General features: G+C 50.0%; 1 protein-coding gene across 2 annotated transcripts in view; it reads right to left on the bottom strand.

Moving 5' to 3' along the window:
• Positions 1–14333, bottom strand: part of BFAR (bifunctional apoptosis regulator) — a 357188-nt gene extending 342855 nt beyond the window's left edge. The window contains exon 1 of one of the 2 annotated variants that reach the window (XM_086941352.1): positions 14137–14333. The gene's annotated coding sequence lies outside the window, so the exon portion shown is untranslated. The remainder of the gene's footprint in view (positions 1–14136) is intronic. The other variant, XM_086941351.1, reaches the window with a different exon arrangement.
• Between the last annotated feature and the right edge of the window lie 6749 nt (positions 14334–21082).

Genomic DNA, 21082 nt, shown 5'->3' on the forward strand with positions numbered 1-21082 from the left:
TTGGGGTTTGTCATCAACCAAAGTCAGATCAGACCCCACAGCAGAACATGACTTTTCTGAGGTTCCGAACAGACTCCAGGGCTACGACCCGGAGCTCGCCAGATCAAGAAAGAAATAAAAAAGTTCTCAGAAGGAACAAAATCTCCCTGAGGCAGCTGGCCAGGATTGTTATCTTCCTCGATACAGGCCATCTTCCTGGGACCACTCCACTACAGAACCCTGCAGAGGCTGAAGGCAGCTCATCTTCGGATGGGCCTTCCGTATTCAGAGCTGGTGGCACTGACATCGGAGGCCAAGATGCAGTGGTGGGTAGACCACATGGAAGCATGGAAAGTCAGGTGATTTTCAGGCCCCGTCTCGACCTTGTGATAGAATCGGACACAAGTTGTCTCGGCTTTGGAGCCAGATGCAGCTCCATCTCCATGGAAGGAAGATGGACAGAGAAAGAATTGACCCTCCACATAATTTCTCTCGAGTTACTAGCAGGATCGTTTGCTATTCGATCCCTTACGAGGGACAAAGTACATGCTGTGTACTTCTGAGGATGGACAAAACAACAACAGCAGTCCAATTATATCAGCGGCCTGGGCATGAACTACTCACGAATTCTGGCAGAACTAGCAAAGGACTTTTGGGACTACAGCCTACAGCCTCCAGCGACAGATTTCAGGATGGTGGAATATCTTCCAGGAGTGCAGAACTCAGTGGCAGAGCGGAACGCCAGGTATCCAGGGATGCCAGTGATAAGAGGCTCAACCCGAGGGTATTTCAGGCTCTAATGACCCAATGGGGCCCTTGCCACGTGTAGCTGTTTGCCTCCTGATGGATCACGCAACTTCCTTGCTACGTCAGCTGGAGACCGGATGCAGGGGCCGAGGCAGTAGATTCCTTCCTCCAGGACTCGTCGACGGATGTAGCTTACGCCTTCCCTCCCTTTCTCTTTATTCAGCGAGTGGCCGCGCAGGTCAGGAGTCGGAGGGCCTCTCTGATGCTGATCACTCCGGTATAGCAATCACATGCATGGTTCCCTTCTCTCCTGGAGCTAGCCTGGGCTGCTCCGGTACAGCTGCCATCGTATTCGAAAATCCTGACTGTTGGAAATGGCCCTTTTTGCAGGGTCATCACCAAACGTTTTGCTTCTTCCTCCATTGTTTTTCCTGACCTGTGTTTGTTGGCAATAGGACTCTGGGCACTTTACCACTGCTGATCAGTGCTAAAGTGCATATGCTCTCTGTGTAAATTGTTATTGTAATTGGTTATCCATGATTGGCAAATTTGTATCACCAAGAAGTCCCTAGTAAAGTGCACCAAGTATGCCAGGGCTGGTGATCCAAATGCTGTTAGTGGGCTTGCAGCACTGATTGTGCCACCCACATGGGTAGCCCTAAAATGGTGTCCCAGGCCTGCCACTGCAGTGCCTGTGTGTAGTCTGTGGACTGCCATGTCAACCTGGCCAGTGTCCCCACTGACCAGGCATAACCCTTCCCTTTCTGTACACGTTGGACACACCTATGGAAGTCCCAAGGTACCCCCCTGGGCAGGGTGCGGTGTATGTGAAAGGTAGAGCATGTACTAGTGCAGGTGACATGCTCTGGTAGTGAATTACATCCATATTCGTTTTTCACTATTGTAAGGCTATCTTGCCCATAGGCTATAATGGGGAATGCTGTGTACAGTGGATACCTGCATATATTCCCATAGGAGCAAGATAGGACATAAAAGTCTGGTATCCCTGAATTCAGAATTTAATAACACATCTTTTAGGAAAGGTGTTTTTTAAATCCTGTGTTTGAGAACAGCACTTTTTAGAAAGTGGCTGTTCTCTTGTCTAACCTTTCTGTGTGCTTTGGCTGTTTGTCAATTGACTATCTGGTTTGTGAGTGACAGGGCAGGGGGATTCCAGGAGACAGAATGAGTCCGCCCAGTGGTGAATAGAGAGATCTGCATCTAGATGGGAGGGAGGAGGTGCACCTGGGACCTGAATAGGACTGTAGCTGCCCCCCACAGTGCGTCTGATGTCTCTGCCCTGCACTGTGAAAGGAGAGAAGGAATAATGTCAACAAAGTGCTCCAGGGCTTTGCTTTCCTTCCACAATGCTGGCTCCACCTCCTGCTGGGCGGCTAAAGACCCTGCCCCTCTCTCTGAAAAGAAAGGAGAGGCCAGGAAAACAAAGTGCTCAAGGAACACCCAGCACTGGTTCAGACCGGGCTCAGAGCCCTCCTGCACAAAGGGAAAAAAAAGACTTTTAGGGGTACAAGTATAGTACCCCAGACTACAGAAAATTAGATCATCCTGGAATCAAGAAGGAGCCTCTGCCAATGAGAAAGCTGGAAGACTGTCCTGCTGTTGCTTTGCTGGACTGACCTGCAGTTGCTTTGCTGCCAAGGAGAGGGGAAGGACGTTGTTGTTGCTTTGTCCCTTTGCTTGAAGAGATCTCCAAGGGCCTGTTGTGAGCTGGCCTCCTGTTAAGAAGTCCCAGGAACAAAAGGACTTCACCCCCAGCTTTCCCTGAACTCTGCTGAGAGAGTTTTACCCTTCCTGAGTGCTGAATCCGACTATGGGGCATTTGGAAGTTATGGCCTGCTGTTTGGAAAGCTGGAGAACAAGAAACTAAGACTATGTGAAAATGTTCATGCATCGCGCACTTGCGGAGCGCATCCCCGTCAGTGCAAGGAAATTCCCGCCGCCGCGAAGATAAAGATCGTCGCAGCGCCTGTTGCCGCAAGAACCAACGAATCCTACGCTTGCGGAATGCATCGCTCCGGTGCGGGAAAAGTACCATTGCTGCGAGTATCGTCGCAGAGCCGGTCATCGCTGGGTGAGATCGCTGCACCGCTTGCGGACCGCATCACGTCGCTGCGAGTATCATCGCATGGAGGGGCCGCGAGAGGAGAAGATAGACGCTGCACCACGCATCGCCGCACCTGAGATCGTCGCCGTCCCGAAGATCAACGCATCGGAACCTACACACCGGATTCCATACAAGGTATTGCCTCCCTCCCCATACAGACCGGATTAGTCGCAACACGCCTGCTGCATCCAGCGGGGCTGTCGCATCGCCTCCCCAGGGTCTCAGGAGTGACGCATCGCTTGTTTTCCACCACACCAGCTTCTCTTTTGGAACTTTGTCGCATCTAAAAGGTACTGTTGGCTAAACGTGACGCAACTATGAACTAGTCTAACGCAACTATGGATTATTTTGAGGCAACCACTAAGAACTCTTTAAAAACCATATTCTTAAACTGTGTATGTTGGACTTTGTCTTTTTGGTCGTGTTTAGCTTAGATTAAATACTTTTATTTTTCTAAACTGTTGTGGAGTCCATTTGTGGTGTTTTTACTGTCTTACTGTGAGTGTTGGAACCAATACTTTACACATTGCCTTCGATAAGCCGGTCTGCTCGTGCCAAGCTACCAAGGAGGTGAGCAGGGGTTATCTAAAGAATGTATCCTTCTTACCCTGAGTAGAAGCACGGGTCCCTATTTGGACAGAGGTACCTACCCCTGCCAACTAGAGACCCCCAGTTCTAACACTGACGGACCTCCTAGGCCATCCACATCCTCTGGTTCTCCAGGGCCATCTTCATCTCATGGCATGGAAGATTTTAGGAGACATTGGCAAGACGTCAGACTTTCACAGGAAGCTGAATTTCTCATCCAAAAGGTGTGGGCTCCGGGGACTACCAAGAGGTATAGATCGGTTTGGGGGGAGATGGGTTCATTGGTGTGTGGAGAAACACCTGGATCCCGTGGGCACCAGCATTACTGATATTGTGAACTTCTTGGAAGAGCTTTTCCAGGAGGGACTGGCATATTGCACCGTCCACTTTTTCAGGTCAGCTATCTCAGCAGGCCATGCGCCAGTGATCAATGTTCCGGTAGGTGAGCACCCTTGGCTATGCAAACTCCTTAAAGGTATCAGGATGGGGGGCGTGGCTAGCCGAGCAGCGAGATGGCCGCTCTCTGAGTGAGCTCCGCCGGCTGCTACGATTAATCCTTCAATAATCCTGTTCCTGGCGACTGCGGACCCTCACTCCTCTGGGGTTCTGCTCCTTGGACCCGGGTGCTCCTCCTGCCCAAGTTTGGAGCGCGGCGGCGGCTATAACGGGCAGTGAGACTGGCCTCCGTTCTCGCCGGCCGGCGGGCAGATCTGATCCCCGACCGGAAGTGCCTGTTGTCGAGGGCCGGGTAACACTGTGCGCCGCGGCTGCAGAGGCCCCAGCCACTCGAGTCCATACTGCGGAGTGGAACAGACGAGCCGCTGCCATAGTCACTGCTGGTGGTGGTTTGCGGCGGTTCCCCCACTGAAGCCGATGCTGATTCCGCCTGGCGTGAGTCTACGAGGGGGTCGCTGGGACCGGCGCGGCTGAGTACGAGCCGCCGCGCCGCTGAGTGGCGCTCCTGCGGCCGCCGGAGCGGCACTGGCATTGGTAGAGCCCGGCGTGGGACAGAGGAGACGCACTGGCACCGACTGCGGCATCGCGGCAGCGAGAGCGGAGGTGAGCGAGCGCTGCAGCGGAGCCTGGACTGTTTCAAAAAGGTAGTGGGACATACTGTTGAGTGGGGACGCCGAGCCCTTCCACTGCTATGTAACTTGCTGGGGCTCGATATCACGCGATTGGAGGGACACCATGCCGCGCTGAACCCCAGAGACCTGCGAGTTGCACTCCATTGCCGGTACGGGTCGATCCCCACATGCACTACAGGCGCCCGCCATTTTGAACCACGTGGTGGCCCTGGCCGCGAGCGGCGGCCTGCGTTCCCCGCTGGACACCGGGAGCAGTCCATGAAGCGGATTACGTTGCCCACTGAGCTACCATAGCTACACCTAGCGCGCACTGGTAACGCCTGAGAAACCGCATGCTAGCGGGGCACTTGGTGGCTGTGGCGCGGTAGGGTGCTGCCCCATTACATTACCGGAGGACTCTCTAACCGTGAGAATGGGGAAAAACGACGTCAAGCAACCTAAACTGAGTTTTGACAATAGAAAACCACCAAAGACCACGGCGGTGGAATCGGATGGGAGCGCGGCGTCGGCGCGGAGTGATGCCCCGGACATAGATTTTGGGGCCCTCATCATGGAGGTGAGAACCAGCTTAAAGAGCATAGATGCCAAGCTTGACAATATGGCGGCGCAGCTCGAAACCGTGAAGACGAAAGTGGACACCCACGAGAAGAGGCTGGACTGTCTTGAGAATAGACAGACGGAATGTTGTGAATTCCAGCAACAGGCCAAGAAACACATCACGACGCTGGAGCGGGAAATTGACAACCTGCGCGCCAAGTCGGACGATTTAGAAGCGCGCTCCAGAAGATCCAACGTTCGCATTACGGGCATTCCAGAAACTACGAACACGGGGAAAATGGAATTGTTTGTGTCAAACCTCCTCCATGAACTGTTCGATCCGGATCTGTCCCCGGTTTTCACGGTGGAGAGGGCGCACAGGTCCCTTGGAAAAAAACCTCCGGTGGGCGCCCCACCGCGCCCAATTCTGGCTAAACTGCTCAATTACCAGGATAGAGATGTCATTCTACGCTTGGCGAGAGAAAAAGGTAAAATCTTGCATCAGGGAAATCACGTTTCTTTCTACCCGGATTTCACCCCTCTGGTGCAGGCGGCCCGTAAAGAATTTCTACCTGCAAAGAAGATCTTACTGCAAGCTGGAGTGCCCTACTCTCTCCTATACCCGGCAAAGTTGAAGGTTCAGCACGACAACGACTCTCACTTCTTCACTGACGCCAAATCCGCCCTCAAGTTCGCCAAACACATATGTGCTGGAGCCAGGAGAAAATCACCGAGACTTGAAGAAGCCTCGGACCAGCTAAGTGACAATGATTGACATCTCCACAGCGCTTCCCTGGCCCGGTGACTAATATGCTTTCTGCCTTGGGGTTGGGCGACCCAGATGGGTTACCCACAAAGTTATGCTCCCACTGTACTGTCCCATCTGGGGTAAGTCATTGAGTCGCCTTTGCGCTAACTTTTGGCCGCAGCCGCCGCGCCTCTGCTGGGACGAAGACTGCCTTTGACACTTGCGACCTGTGGGGTGGGGGCCACTGTCAGGACCCAGGAACTTGAAAGTTTGACTGTAGCCACCCCGCGTAACCGGGGATGTTTGCCGAGCGCACCACGCCTCATGGGGTGCCTCCCTTTTTTGTTGTTGTTGTTGGGGTGTTTCCACGCACTGCGTGAATGCTTATGGGATATGTCACGACCTGATTGGGGGGTTGCTGAGGGAGGGGGTTGGGGGAGAGATACTCAAAAGTTACGAATTTCTGTTCGTGTTTGGTGCGATGTACTACTACACATACCTATGTATCTGAATGCTGCATCTGCAAATATGGCGACTGGGTGCCTGAGAGGCCTTACAGGACGGGGATTGGTGGAGGGGGCGGATTACAGTCAAGTACTTTAATGGGAGGTGTTAAACTCTGGACTTGGAACATTAGGGGCCTTGGGGACTACAAGAAAGCTCGTCTACTGCATGGAATGTTGTCCAGACACGGTGTGGATGTGTGCTTCCTTCAGGAGACCCATCTGAATGTCGCCCCCTCGGCTCGATTGAAAAACTCCAGATGGGCGCATGTTTATTCTTCCATATATTCAAAGTATGCGAGGGGTGTCGCCATTCTCATTCGTAGGGGGCTGGATTGGCGGGAGTACTCCCAGGTTCGGGATGAGGAGGGTAGATATGTCCTGCTCCATGGGTCATTACAGGGGCGACCTATTGTCCTGGCTGCAATTTATGGACCCAATGTGGACGATCCTGATTTTTTTAGAACTGTTTGGGCGAAAATAGTGTTGCTGGACTGTCAGTCGGTTGTGCTGGGAGGGGACTTCAACATTGTGCTGAATGATGACATGGATCGCAGAGGTGTAAGTAGGCCGCAGCACACTAGGGCGCGCCAGGCGGTATCTGATATCATGAGTGAGGGACTGCTGACTGATGTGTGGCGGGCTAGACACCCGGGAGCAAAATTGGGGACCTGCTACACATATCATAAGGACGCCTGGTCACGGCTAGACTTCTGGTTGGTCTCCCCAGCAGTTGCGACATGGGTCACGAATGTGGATATCATGGCTAGATCCTTGTCGGACCATGCTCCCTGTATGTTGGAATTGCACCCCCCAGGTACTGCACATAGGGCATTCCAGTGGCGGCTTCCCCCGCACGTACTCACAGACCCTGTGTTCGTAGAAGAGATAAGGGAGGACATTAATAATTACTTTGCTGAAAATGCAGGATCTACCACATCTGAGGCAATTGTTTGGGATGCCTTTAAGGCTGTCATTAGGGGTCAATGTATTGCACGTAAAGCGGGGGTACTGCGCTCCATAAGGGATGAGTTAGCTAAAATTGAGGGGGAACTGAAAGCCCTAGATGTTGCGTTTAGTGCTGACCCATCATTGGTGACTGCGGGCGCTCTGAAATCCAAATTGCTGGCATTTAACGAGGAAGCGGAGCGGGAGGTGAAGTTTCTGGGGAGGCAAGCAGAAGCGCGCAGATATGGGGAAGGAGATAGACCTAGCAGGACCCTTGCCAGACTGATTGCTCCCCGCGCACAATCAAATTATATACACACTATCTATGATGCCACCGGACGCCTTGTAACAGGCCAGGAGGCGGTGTTGGGCGCCTTCGCAGACTTCTATGCTACCCTGTACACCTCACGACAGCCCACTACACCAGCGTCACTGCGAGACTTCCTTGACTCTATAGCGCTAGTGTGGTTCAACAACAACCATAGGCAATACATGGACCTCACTGTCACAGAACAAGACATCGCCCAGGTGATTAAGAGTATGCCGGCCAATAAAGCTCCTGGCCCAGATGGCCTGACCACCTCCTTCTATAAAACATATGTTACTGAACTAGCGCCGAGACTGCACTCTGTATTTGTCGAGGCCCTCGAATTAAACTCACTTCCGGACTCCATGCGTGAGGCTCTAATTATTACACTCCTCAAGCCGGATAAAGATGAACAGCAGCTGGACTCCTATAGGCCCCTGTCCCTTATAAACGTTGATGCTAAGATTTACGCGAAAGTCATCGCAGATAGGTTACAGCCGATGCTGCCTATAATAGCGCTTCCGGATCAATCAGGCTTCATCCCTGGCCGCGCGACATCACACAATCTCAGGACGATTTTTTCGGTTCTTCATTATTTACACCCGTCGGTACAGGCGGCGGTGGTATTTCTGGACGCCACCAAAGCCTTCGACTCACTTGAGTGGCCCTACCTGTTCAGTGTTTTGGGGCGGATGGGCTTCAGTCTAAACTTCATGACCCTGATTAAGCTCCTGTACCAGGAGCCAAGAGCCCGGGTGAGCGTTAATGGTCTCGTCTCCAAGCCATTCAGTATTTCACGAGGCACTAGGCAGGGCTGTCCTCTGTCCCCGCTCCTTTTTGCAATTGCAATGGAACCGCTGGCGGCCAGGGTCAGACAACACCACACTGCCAGGGGCATTGGCTTCAGTGCTAGGAGCTTGCTAATCTCGCTATACGCGGACGATGTAACACTGTATGTCCTGAATCCTAAAGATAACCTGAGCCCGCTACTCCGGGAATTTGTACGATTTGAAGGCCTGGCGGGGATATCCATTAATTGGGCGAAGTCAGTGGCCTTCCCCCTTACGGAGAGCACTGAACGCCCAGCTCCTGACTACCCCCTCAGATGGGAAACAGAAGCTGTCAAATATTTGGGCATCTGGATAAGCCGGGATGTGCAGGAGCTGTGGTCGTTGAACTTCGGTAGAGCGGTAGACTGGCTGGAAGGGAAGGTTGAGATCTGGAATAGACTGCCGCTGTCCCTGGTCGCGAGAATTGCATTGACTAAGATGGTGGTCCTCCCTAAATTCTTGTATCTGTTTGTCAACGTGCCGCTGCCTATGACAGCGTACTTCCACGCCCGTGTCCGCTCCCTGCTGCTTAAACTGGTGTGGGCTGGAGGTCAGGCCAGAGTCTCCTGGGACCTACTCACGCTTCCGCTAAGACAAGGTGGTCTGGGTGCCCCAGATTTGAAACTCTACGCACTCTGTGCGCAAGCCCAATTCCTGCACTTCTGGGCGTTCCCTACCCCCTACCAGCCACATGTGGCAGTGGAACTGGCCGTGGTCGCCCCCTTACCGTTGCGAGTGGCCTTGTATGGTAAAGTTACTTGCCCGTCGCGTGAGGTGGACACGGTGGAAATGGTCCGCTGGTCCTGGCGCGAACTTCAGAGGCGAGCCGGTCTCTCCATGCTTTATGCGCCAGCTGTCCCCCTGAGGGGAAACCCGCTGCTGCCTTGTCTGACGGCCAGAGGTGATGTCCTCACTATCCGTGGTAATAGGCTTCTCACCTTTGCTGACTTATATCCGGATGGCACTTTTTTCGAGATGCCCGCCGATACAATAGACCAACCCTGCACATTCACTGACATATTGCTATATCACTCCCTTAAGGAGTCTTGCAAGAAGATAGGGCCGTGCTTCCCGGAGGAGCCCGGCGCGCTCGCCGCCCTGCAAAACTTGCTTTCTAGGCCTTCCCCCAAAAAGCTGGTGTCCAGGTTGTATAATTGTATGCAGGAACAGGCACCAGTGACCGTGGCCACGGCCAAAACCGCTTGGACTGTAGACTTGGGGGACGAGATGCCGGACGACGCATGGGAGTATTGCTGTGCGCAACTCACAGCCCTGTCCCCAAATTATCGTCTGCGGCTCATCCACTTCAAATTCCTACACAGATATTACCGTACTCCGACACTGTTACACCGCATGGGCATCCGGGAGGATGCATCTTGCTGGAGGTGTGGGGGTGAGGGAGCGTCCTTTATCCATATGGCCTGGACCTGCCCCAAGTTGTCTACCTACTGGACAGAGGTCTTCACGGCCATTAATCAAATCACCCAACGGGAGGACTCACCGTCTCCACTGCTAGGGCTGCTGGGGTATGTTAAGGACACTGAGCCCTGCGACAGGAAATTGCATGCGTTACTCCTATTATATGCCAAGCGACAGATCGCACTACAATGGGGCAGACCGGCCCCCCCCTCTCTCGAAAGCTGGATCAGAGACGTGACTTACGGCCACACGCAATTGACACATTACTGGGAGACCATGCCCACCGCTTCCAGACCCACTGACATATGGGGCCCGTTTATACAGTGGACCTCTGCACGCACGAGCACTGACACCCCACATGCCTCACGTGATACAAGCGTTTCAGACGATATGGGCTGAGGGTGCGCACTGCGTAAGTTAACTAGGGTGGTCCTGAATTCCCACGCTAACGCTGGCACACCCTGCCTGGACGCAAACTAAGCGACTGCTGCCCTCACTGACCTGGTTGGAGTCCCTGGCCCCCCCCGCGCCCCACTGGCAGCCCCGTGCCCTGGACTTTGCCCCTGCTCCCCCCCCCCCCCTGCCCATTAACCCCGCGCCTATGCGTGAACGAACAAGACGACTCTACACTCTCGCACTGGTAATAGGTGGCACTTGACATGCAGGTCATGTGGCTGGCCCATGTGACCCTTTTGTGGATTGACATGTTGTATGGATGTGTTTTCCATGTACTTGCACCTCTGTTTGTAGTTTCTAACTTGGTTTGTTGGGGGGTTGGTTGGGAGAAAAATGGTGCCGACGGACACATCCTTTTCAGGACCCGCAGTAGCGGGTGGTTTACCGCTCCTTTCTTAGGGGCGGCCTCGCTGATTTTCCACCTCTTTCAATTGTCGGAGGCACTGTACAAAAAGTAAGACCGTTTACTTGCTGGAGTCATACTGCGTAAACTCAAAATTTTATTGTATTTAATGCTTACATCTGTATGTTACACCCGGTTGGGTGATGGAACATTATCTGGTTCTCAGAATTTTTTGTATGCACTTCTAGATAGCGGCCTGCCTCCGGGTTGTTGGCGTGACGCAGTGTGCAACTTCTCTTTCATCTGTTCAGAATAAATGTCTTACACCAAAAAAAAAAAAAAAAAAAAAAGGTATCAGGATATACCATTCTCCAGAGCCCCAGTACGCTGGCCTTTGGGATGTCAACTTGGTCTTGCGTTTGTTATCCTCCTGGCAAGATAACCAATACATTTCTAAGAAAGAGATCTCCTGGCAATGTGATCTGTCTCATCTCTTGTATGAGAGATTCAGATGTGATGGCTTTAGACCTATAAGCGAAGACTTTTACCCTGGAGGGGGTTACCTTCAACATTTCCAAGAGAACGAAGACGAGAACCAGGTCGGTATCTTATCCAGCTTTCCCAGAGGTCCCCAAGCAGTGTGTGTTCAGGTGCCTGAAGGCATACAAGGACATGACAATGGAGGTTCGACCTCCAGGAGAACTGCAATTGTTGATTGCCATTAAAAAACCTTTCAAGGCAGTGTCCTCTCCGACCATTGCCAGGTGGGTGAGATCAGTCATGGCAGAGGCTGGCATTGATACCACTGGATTCTGAGGCTCATTCGACTAGGAGGGTTATGGCTTCCAAAGCTGTCCAGTAAGGTGGCAGGCTTGAAGATAGAATGAATGCAGCAGATTGTTCCTTAGACTCCACTTTCAAAAAGGTTTAATTTAAACTACTCTATGATGCAGCAGCACTGGTGGCAAGTAAGCTTTAAACATGCATAATCCTCACCTCTGGTCCTGAAACAGAATGAAAAATGTCCTTGCTTATATGAAGGAAAGTTTCAATTCCATGAAGGACGGGGAGGCGAGAATTATCTCCCCTAGCATGCTCTATGCTGCCCCACCCCGGAGGGGGGGTGGGGCGGGAAGTACAGCAAAATGTTTACATTATCTATTGGAACCGGAGAGCTGGATTCTGTGACTAACAGGGAAGTACCGTGGTTTCTACTGAAAAACAGACTCATATTCTGAATTGTTGTTCATACCTTTTGTTTCTCAACCTGGCAGGCAAGCATATGCTTTCAGATGATACCTTATAATGGCGACGTTGCACCTAAAATTAGACACTGAACTCTGTGTTCATTATGTCTTTAACTCACCTTATGGTAGACTGATGAAGTTATGACTTGACATGTCAGTTAACAGTGCATGGTATGTTTATGTGGAAAGGTATTAACGATTTCCGTATTCTCTTGAGGTTCCGTGACGATCGTCAGTGGTGTTTTCGACACGCACGAATATGGCCGAGTCTGGTATCGATGAACCGCAAACGACGAGTTTAGTGGGTGTGCGCAGTTTCGCTGTGCTAACCTGAACCGTTCGTTTGTTTCGTGGGTTTTCTATCTGTACCCACGGGTTCCATCTTAGATATGGCATCCATTTTGTCTCTTGCCCTCAAGTAGCCAGCGAACGGACGTTGTCCGCTTCGCGACCCTGGGATTCCCAAGACTCTGGCGGAAGACACGTTTCCTTTGAAAGTGTCTTTATGATGAGGGGGATGATACTATAAGGCAGATGTCCCCGCTCGAGGCACATCTTGCCGTGCCGGTCTATTGTCTTAGCCGTGCATCTCATTAGGCACGTCCCTTTGATGCCTGCAGCTCGTGTTTCCCGATACCACCCCTTTTACACCCTTTCCGATCTCCCCACTGTTTCTGCCTTCCTTTGCACCTGTCCTTGTTCCTTCTTCGATCTGTTTATTGCTGATTGGAATGTACTAATGGTGGGAAGATGGGTTTTTACAGTTGGGAACCACCGAATGTTTCTGTACTTATGTTCCGGACCTTGAATACATCAAAGCGACCCCTCTTGGGGATAATGATGGGAACCAAGTTGTAAACCTTTGTGTATCATGTTAACGTATGGGAGAAAACTGTATAAAAAGGAGCGATCCACAGTAGCAATTTGAATCAGATCCCGCGAACCTACATGCGGTGTACTTCACGTGACTTCTGTGTTCCCTGCAGTAAATAAACCTCGAATCTTTGACGCCGAAGGAAGTGTCCCGTGTCTGTCATTTGTACGCCGGAACAGGTTACCCACGAAGGTTTCAGGTGTTGTCCCCTGGCACCGCTGGGTCTTAAATAACCCAGTCCTTCACTCTTAGGTTTGGATTCGAAAGCAAAATGAGGTCTAGCGTGCTTAACTTCCTTCAGTGAAAAAGAGAAACTGGATTGGCTGATATTCGCCATGGTTACGGCCTGTGGTTCATGGGAGTTGTAGTACTGTTTAGAGCTGTTTTTACTTTTATCTTTGAACATGCGGTTTAATAAATGTGAAGACTAATGTACAATCCTCGCAACCGCGTCCTTAATAGAATTGAAACTTTCCTTCATGTAACCTTTGAACATTTTCAATCTCAATCACAAGACGGTTGCGCTGACAGGCAGTCATGCTCAACTGCAAAAGATAGCGCTGGTAAGTGTGTGTTCTGAAACAAACGACAGCGTGTGAAACTGCTCGAGCAACTAACAATCCCCTCACACGATCCAATCTTTAGGTATGTAGAAATTTCACCACGCTGACACTCACGTATCAAGGCAAATGCAGAGTAGCGAACAACACCAAATCCGTCCAAATGAGTATCTCACGCAATTAAGCTTTATTCTTTTTGTATTGTACTTGTTTATTTCTTTTGTCTACAAAATATTTCAATAAAATCATTTTGAACTAAAAAATATTGTTTTGAAATATGCTGGTTGTCGGTGGTCCCAAAGTCTCCTTAATGTCCCATCCTGGTCGCACACATAAATGTTGCATGATCCAAAAAAATAAGCAATACCTGGAAACTGATTTAGTATATAAATTGTAGGTTTATTCCAGTGCAGGGCCCATGACTGCTTACCATAAGGGCAGCACAACCAGTGAGTCAAGACAATTCACAAACCAACAATCTAGAACTTCCCACAAATATGACGTCAGTAAATTCTAAGCAATAAAGAAACATGCAATACATTACACTACACCCATTTGACCAAGGGGCAACACAGAAGCAAACGAACATTTTAGGTGGCAAACGAAACAACCTGGTAAAACGGAAAGGTATAATATGAAGAGAAGAGATGGTATTAGAAATAAAAAGACGCCGAAAAACAACCGGCTACAGGCACAGCCCCCAAACGCAATTCCCCACACTTGACTGTATGTGTTATCGTTCATCGTGACAGTGTTCGTAACTATTAGCAAACGCCACATACATGACAACAACAATTAGACCGACACTAGGGGGGTTGTTCGCGAACGTTGACTTACCTCGCCTCTACGGCTGCAAAGTCTTTTAAAAATCTGATGCTAGTAGTTCCCTGTTGGACTCCAATGTACTTCAAAACTGAAAGCATATACAGCCAATCAGAAAGCTAGCTTATAGTGACTAACAAGCAGGCGAAACAACCAGGGCGTGGCGGACGGGAGGAACAGTTACGACTGGCTAAAAAGGAGACGGACTAGTCGCTCGGGAAGTGACGCAAACGTAAGGACCAGGAAGTCTGAAACCCGGAAGTGAGTGTTCGGACGATGTGGAAATGATTACATAGAAGGGATGGTTTTATTGGCATGTAGATTGCAGTTGAAGGGTTTTTTTTGCATATTTATATGGCTGCGAACGCGACCCGAAGGTATTGGAGCGAATTTTATTTGAGCACCAGTTACTTTACAGGACGCGTTCATGTTTTTTAGTACGTTTTGCTGGAGCTGTAATACCGATCTCGAGTTCGAAAATGCTAAGACTATAGAATATATCCCGCTTCCCAAATCCGCAGTGTAATCAACCATTCGCATTTGTAGAATGTAGTGGAGGAGTCACACAGTAATTATATTAAAATAACTTTATTGGTCAAGAATGAAGACATAATGACAACAGGTGAGCGCCAGGGAAAAGATGCATCCAGTCTTCAGGCAACTCACTAACTGACAACCTCACCTAGAATAATACATGTCCTAACAATCTTTAGTTCTAACACACGGGCATTTAAAGAGACACAGTAAACAATACAACACCCCCCCCTTACATTAAGAAGAGAACATTTAGGTTTAAATCGTTTTTATGTAAAAAGAGAAAATTTAATACAAACTATAAAAACTAAACAATATCTAACTATAACTGAAAAAAAAATTACATAACAAATCCTTTTAACCAGCCTGGCAATACTCTTGTTTTATCTGGCAAGGTGTCAATGCCTTTATTGTGAATAACATCATTGTCAATAATCTCAATATTTGCATGGGTATTACAGCCCCCAACCCTTCCCCTTCCATCACAAGAAGAAGGATCTGATTTTGACTGAACGGAATCATTCTGCCCAGACGCAGGTCCATTACAAAATTCAGTAGCCAGTTGAGACTGTAATTGGCTATTCTCAAATTCTATGTCAGGACAGGAGGCTCCGATTATGCTTAGTCTCATTTCTTTACTGACACATAGCAGCCAATCACATTACAGTAAAGAAAAAACAGAAACAGGGCAACCATAGAGTACACCCCTAGTATATAAACAGTCTCAGAGGTAACCACTTCCTCTTTCTTTGCTGCTCCGCAGCCAGTTAAGTCTATTTATCTTTTACTGCTTATAGTGCTGTTGTGACTATTGTTGTTATACTTAATTGTGCACTTGCCTTCTCTTGCGCTGTTTCCAACCTGCGCGCGGCTTGTGCATGCTTTATTTTCTGGTCCGCCTTTCGGTGCCGGTATTGTTGAAAGTGACGTCCGTTTCTCGGCGCGTTTGTTGGGAGCGCGTTGCTCGCCTCCCAGTGCCTGGCCGTTTGTGCCGGCCGCTTTTGGTGGAGCGGGAGTAGGGGTCCGCGGCTCGTATTGGGAGCGCGAGCGCTCTCGAGCCGGTGTTGTTTTTCAGTGGCATTTCAGCGTCGCGCATGCGCGCTGCTTTATTTCCGGCTCGAGGCGTTTCTTCACACGCCCGCCTGCCGGTTGAGTGAAGGACCGCTGTTTCATCTGCGCTCAGCCCACAGCCCTGAACTTTTGACCCCGCTTGACGCCGGAGCTCAGGAAAGAGCTTCGGTTGTATTTTCTGTGCATAGGCTCTGCCTAGAGTGTTTTGACGGCAGGCTTCTCCCTCCACATTTGAATTGTTTCTTTACTCGAGTTTTACCTCAGTTAAGCCTGCTTTGGGGTCACACTCCCCCATTACTGGTATCTCTGGTACCCCATATATTACTGCAGTCTTGTGGGCATTGACTTTTGCACTTGTTGCAATGGCTGAATATTATGAAGAGGATGAAGACTGCTATTATGATGAGGAGGAAGATACTTCTCTTGAATATGACTTAGTGGAGGAATTGGATAAAGGTGTTCAGCATTCCGTCAACAAGGCTCTGGTGAGGGCCATTAATCCACTTAAACGCCATCTTAATGAATATGCCATTCAACAAGGCTGGTTGCCTCCTTCGCAAAAATCCGCAAAGTCTCCTAGTAACCCCCACAAATTGGATTTTCAGAGACTGGCGAAGGTTTTATCTTCTGACAAACCCAGGTCTTCTACATCTCTTTGTGCGGAGGAGTCAGACCATGGTCAAGCCTCTTCAGGTCATGACTCTCCTCCTAAGAAACGTCTCCGCAAGGAGCATTTTGTTGACGCCCTTGAGCGTCCCCCCCTTCTCAATTTTGAACCTGAGGACATTGTCCACCCAAATTCCACTTCATGGCTCCCCGCTCCAGCGGTAGCAGCTTACCTGGAGGCGCATGTTCGCCAACCCTTTGAAGCGTCTGTTCGCGCTCGGCTGCGCTCAGAGTGCCCGAGGCCTGACCTGGCAGACCATATTGCTGAAACGCCGGAGGTGGACCCTATGATGGTCACCTATCTTAAAAAATATTCTAAAGACCCCAAGAAAGGCCTGGACCGCTCCTGGCGGTCTTGTCAAGACAAGCTAATGGACATGTTGGGTCCCTTATCCAAGATCCTGGATCTTGGTTTCAAGGCCAAGGAGGCCTCGGCGACAGTTAACCCTGACGAGCTAATCGAATGGGCACAGAGGGCTGTATGTATGTTTGGGAACGTCAATTGTGCCATATCAGCAGAACGTCGACGTTCCATTCTCCTGAAGCTGGATCCAAAGTTGGCGGAGCTGGCCACCTCTGAGGCAGGTCCAGAGGCGCAGGGTCTCCTTTTTGGCCAACCTTTCCTAAAGGAATTGACTAAGTTTGTTTCTGCCTTTAGCGGCATTGATAAGGCACAAGCCTCCTTGCGCCGGGCCATGCGTCCGGTTTTCACCAAGGCCGGACGACAAAGGGGACGGTCGTTCGGCCGCGGTTCTCAACAGCAGTCCCAGAAGGGTGGATCGCAGCATCGTGGTGGCCAATACGACTCTGGCTACTCCACCCGCGCAAACTTTTATCCTTCCAGAAAAGGAAAGGGCCAGTATGGCAAAGGACGTTCCGGTGGTCATCAGGGACAATACCAAGATTCCCACTCTACAGGTGAGCCTGATTCGTGCATGCGATGTGATGTTGGGGGGTCGCATTCAATTTTTCCTGCAGAATTGGCGCATGCTCTCCGGCGATGCTTGGGTGCTACAAACTGTTCAGGGGTTCAGAATAGAATTCTATCACCCGGTGCATCAGACTTGTCCCCCTCCTTGTCTACGTTTTTCTCTTCAGGACCAGGTTTGTCTCTCCGAGGAGATAGATTCTCTTCTACAAAAAGGGGCGGTGATTCCAACCACCCGTCATCCGAAGGGGTTTGCCAGTTCTGTCTTTCTGGTCGAGAAAAAAGGGGGCGGTGCTCGTCTTGTTCTCAACCTGAAAGACTTCAACGGCGGAGTCGTCTATCGCCATTTCAAGATGGAGGGCATCCATCTGTTGAGGGATCTCCTTCGAGAAGGGGATTGGATGGTCAGGCTGGACCTCAAGGATGCTTATCTTTCGGTCCCGATTTACAAACCTCATCGCCGTTTTCTCCAGTTCCTCTGGCAGGGAGTCTGGTACGAGTATCAGGTTCTCCCGTTCGGTCTGTCGTCAGCTCCATGGTGCTTCACGAAGCTGTTGAGACCAGTTGTGGAACATCTTCGGTCACTGGGTGTCAGGTTGATTATTTATCTGGACGATATTCTCCTTATGGCGGATTGTCCTCTCAAACTTCTTCATCATCTGGAATTATCCATCACTCTTTTACAATCTCTGGGGTTTCTAATCAATGTCCAGAAATCGGTTTTGGTACCAGCCCAGCGTATAGATTTCCTGGGTTTTCAGATCGACTCGGCTACTTGTCAGCTTCTCTTGCCCAACCAAAAGATGCGTTATATCAAGAGAGAGTTGACATCTGTTATTTCCAGACCGACTGTGTCATTGAGGTCGTTGGCGCGTGTAGTCGGTCTCCTGGCGTCGTCCATTCAGGCGATTTTTCCGGGTCCCCTTCATTACAGGGCGATGCAGCGCCTAAAAATTCTTCATCTCCGGAAAGGGCTCAGATATTCCGATCAGATTCCTCTTACGGAGGAGGTCCGGTGGGAGATGCAGTGGTGGTTGGACCACATGGAAGCCTGGAACGGCCGGGCCCTCTTCGGTGTGTCTCCGGATCTGGTGATAGAATCCGATGCCAGTCGTTGGGGCTGGGGAGCCCGTTGCGGCTCGGTCTCGACCGGGGGTCGTTGGTCCCCTCAGGAATTGAAACTTCATATCAACTGTCTGGAGCTCCTGGCGGGCTCCTTTGCGATCAAATGTTTTTCTCCTCTACAGACCAGTTGTTGTGTCCTTCTCCGGATGGACAATGTCTCGGCAGTCCGCTATGTGAACAAACTGGGCGGGACCAAGTCCAGAATCCTGGCGGAGATCGCCAAAGATTTTTGGCACTTCTGTCTGCAGAACAAGATCACTGTTATTGCGGAGTACCTTCCGGGATGCCACAATCAGATAGCGGACTGGCACTCCAGGCACCTTCGGGATTACAGCGATTGGAGGCTGCATCCCCGGGTCTTCCGTGCTCTCCATCGGCGTTGGGGTCCTTGCCAACTAGATCTCTTTGCCTCACGCCTCAATGCGCAACTACCGCATTTTTACAGTTGGAGGCCGGACCCTCAGGCTCTGGCCACCGATGCCTTTCTCCAGCGGTGGCCATCGACCCTATGTTATGCCTTTCCTCCATTTCTAATGATTCCCAGGGTATTGGCCTACTCCAAACGATTTCAGACGGATCTGATTCTGATTGCCCCTCTCTGGAGGGCTCAAGCGTGGTTTCCGGTCCTTCTAGAAATGTGTTCGGCCCCACCATTTCTCCTTCCCCCATTGTGGAATCTCCTGTTGGACCCTCTCGGAGGTCCTCATCCCCTGATCCTCTCAGGCTCCCTTCCTCTTCTCGCGTGGAGGATCTCGGGGATCGCTGGTCGCTCCCAGGCCTTTCAGGCGACGCTTCCAAGCTCCTTAGTGAAGCCTGGGCTCCCAATACTCACAAACGGTATAAGGGGTCTTGGAAGCGTTGGTGTGATTGGTGTTCACAACAACAAGTTGATCCCGTTTCAGCAGATATCAGCATGATTGTTAATTTCTTGGCTTCCTTGGCCACCTCTGGTCTGGCTTATTCGACTGTTAACGGTTTCCGGTCTGCTATCTCGGCGGGTCATGCCCACATAGATGGGAAGCCCGCGGGTGAACATCCTTTTGTTTCCAGGTTGCTTAAAGGAGTTCGATTTGCGAAACCTCCCACCCCTAAATATGTTACTTTGTGGGATGTTTCTGTTGTCCTCAGATTTTTGGAGGCCTGGCCTTCCAATGCTTCCTTATCTCGCAAGCAACTTTCCGCAAAACTAACTATGTTGCTGTGTTTGGTTTCTTGTAAGCGCGTGTCGGATGTGCACGCTTTGGATCTGGCGGGTCGCTGCTTCACTCCTGAAGGAGTTTCCTTTCGTCTCTCCAGACGTACCAAATCTAATACACCTTCTATTTCTTATCCTTCTTTCCCTTCTCACCCCAACCTTTGTGTGGTTCAATGCCTGAAGGATTATGAGGTGAGTACTGCTTCTTTGCGCTCAGACATGCAGGGTCAACTGCTGATTGCATTACAAAAGCCTTTTCGACCTGTTTCTCCAGCTACCTTGGCGCGCTGGGTGCGAGGGCTTATGTCTGAACTGGAATTGATGTTTCTGTGTTTGGCGCGCACTCTGCACGTGGAGCGATGGCGTCCAAAGCTTATTCCATGGGTGTAACTCTGTTTGATATCATGAAAGCTGCAGATTGGTCATCTGCTTCTGTGTTTAAAACTTTTTACTTTAAGCCTATCGATAGTGTTGCTTCTGTGGTGGTAGATCAGCTTTAAAAAAGCATAATCGGAGCCTCCTGTCCTGACATAGAATTCAAAATTTGCAAACATTCGTGACAAGAATTTTCAATTCTATTAAGGACTAGGAGGCGAGGATTATCCCACCCGTTGTATATGCATGTATCTATTATATTGTTATTATGCATTGCTTCATGGATTTTTTCCTAATGAAATGTAATATATGCTTTGATATTTTCTTTACCCACCCTTATTTGCTCATGATTACACAGGATGTGTATTACGGCTTTGTGTCTCGTTTCAGGTTCTGATCCCAAGTGAGGTTCCTCCGGCTCAGCCCTTATGGTCGTTCTGCTGCGAGTTTCTGCTCCTCGTTGGCCTGCTTCTGTTCCTGTGGCTTTTGGAAGTTCCTCCGCCTCCACGTTCGGATTTTGGTCCTTTCGATTGATGTCTTCCTTGGTTCTGATGTTTACTTGATTCTTCTTACTGGATTTTGGACAAAGAAAGAGGAAGTGGTTACCTCTGAGACTGTTTATATACTAGGGGTGTACTCTATGGTTGCCCTGTTTCTGTTTTTTCTTTACTGTAATGTGATTGGCTGCTATGTGTCAGTAAAGAAATGAGACTAAGCATAATCCTCGCCTCCTAGTCCTTAATAGAATTGAAAATTCTTGTCACGAATGTTTGCAAATTTTGAAGTGATCCTCAATCCAACCAAAATCACTTTCACTTAGATTGAGAGAATCCACATCTTCCTCTTGGCAACACTCTTAAGATTCCATACCCTCCCATCATAGAGCCTAACAGAGTTCTTTAACACCTCTGTCACTCTTCTGGGTGGTTCAAAACAACGTCCTCCTTTAGGTACCTTAAAGGGTTTCTTAACCCTAACCCAATTGCCTATCCTAATTTGCACATCTTTGGTGTTATGATTCCTGTCGTAGAACTCCTTGCTTTTCGCATAAATTAACTCCAACTCTT

Source organism: Lissotriton vulgaris, chromosome 10 (genome assembly GCF_964263255.1).
Source record: "Lissotriton vulgaris chromosome 10, aLisVul1.2, whole genome shotgun sequence".
NCBI lineage: Eukaryota > Metazoa > Chordata > Amphibia > Caudata > Salamandridae > Lissotriton > Lissotriton vulgaris.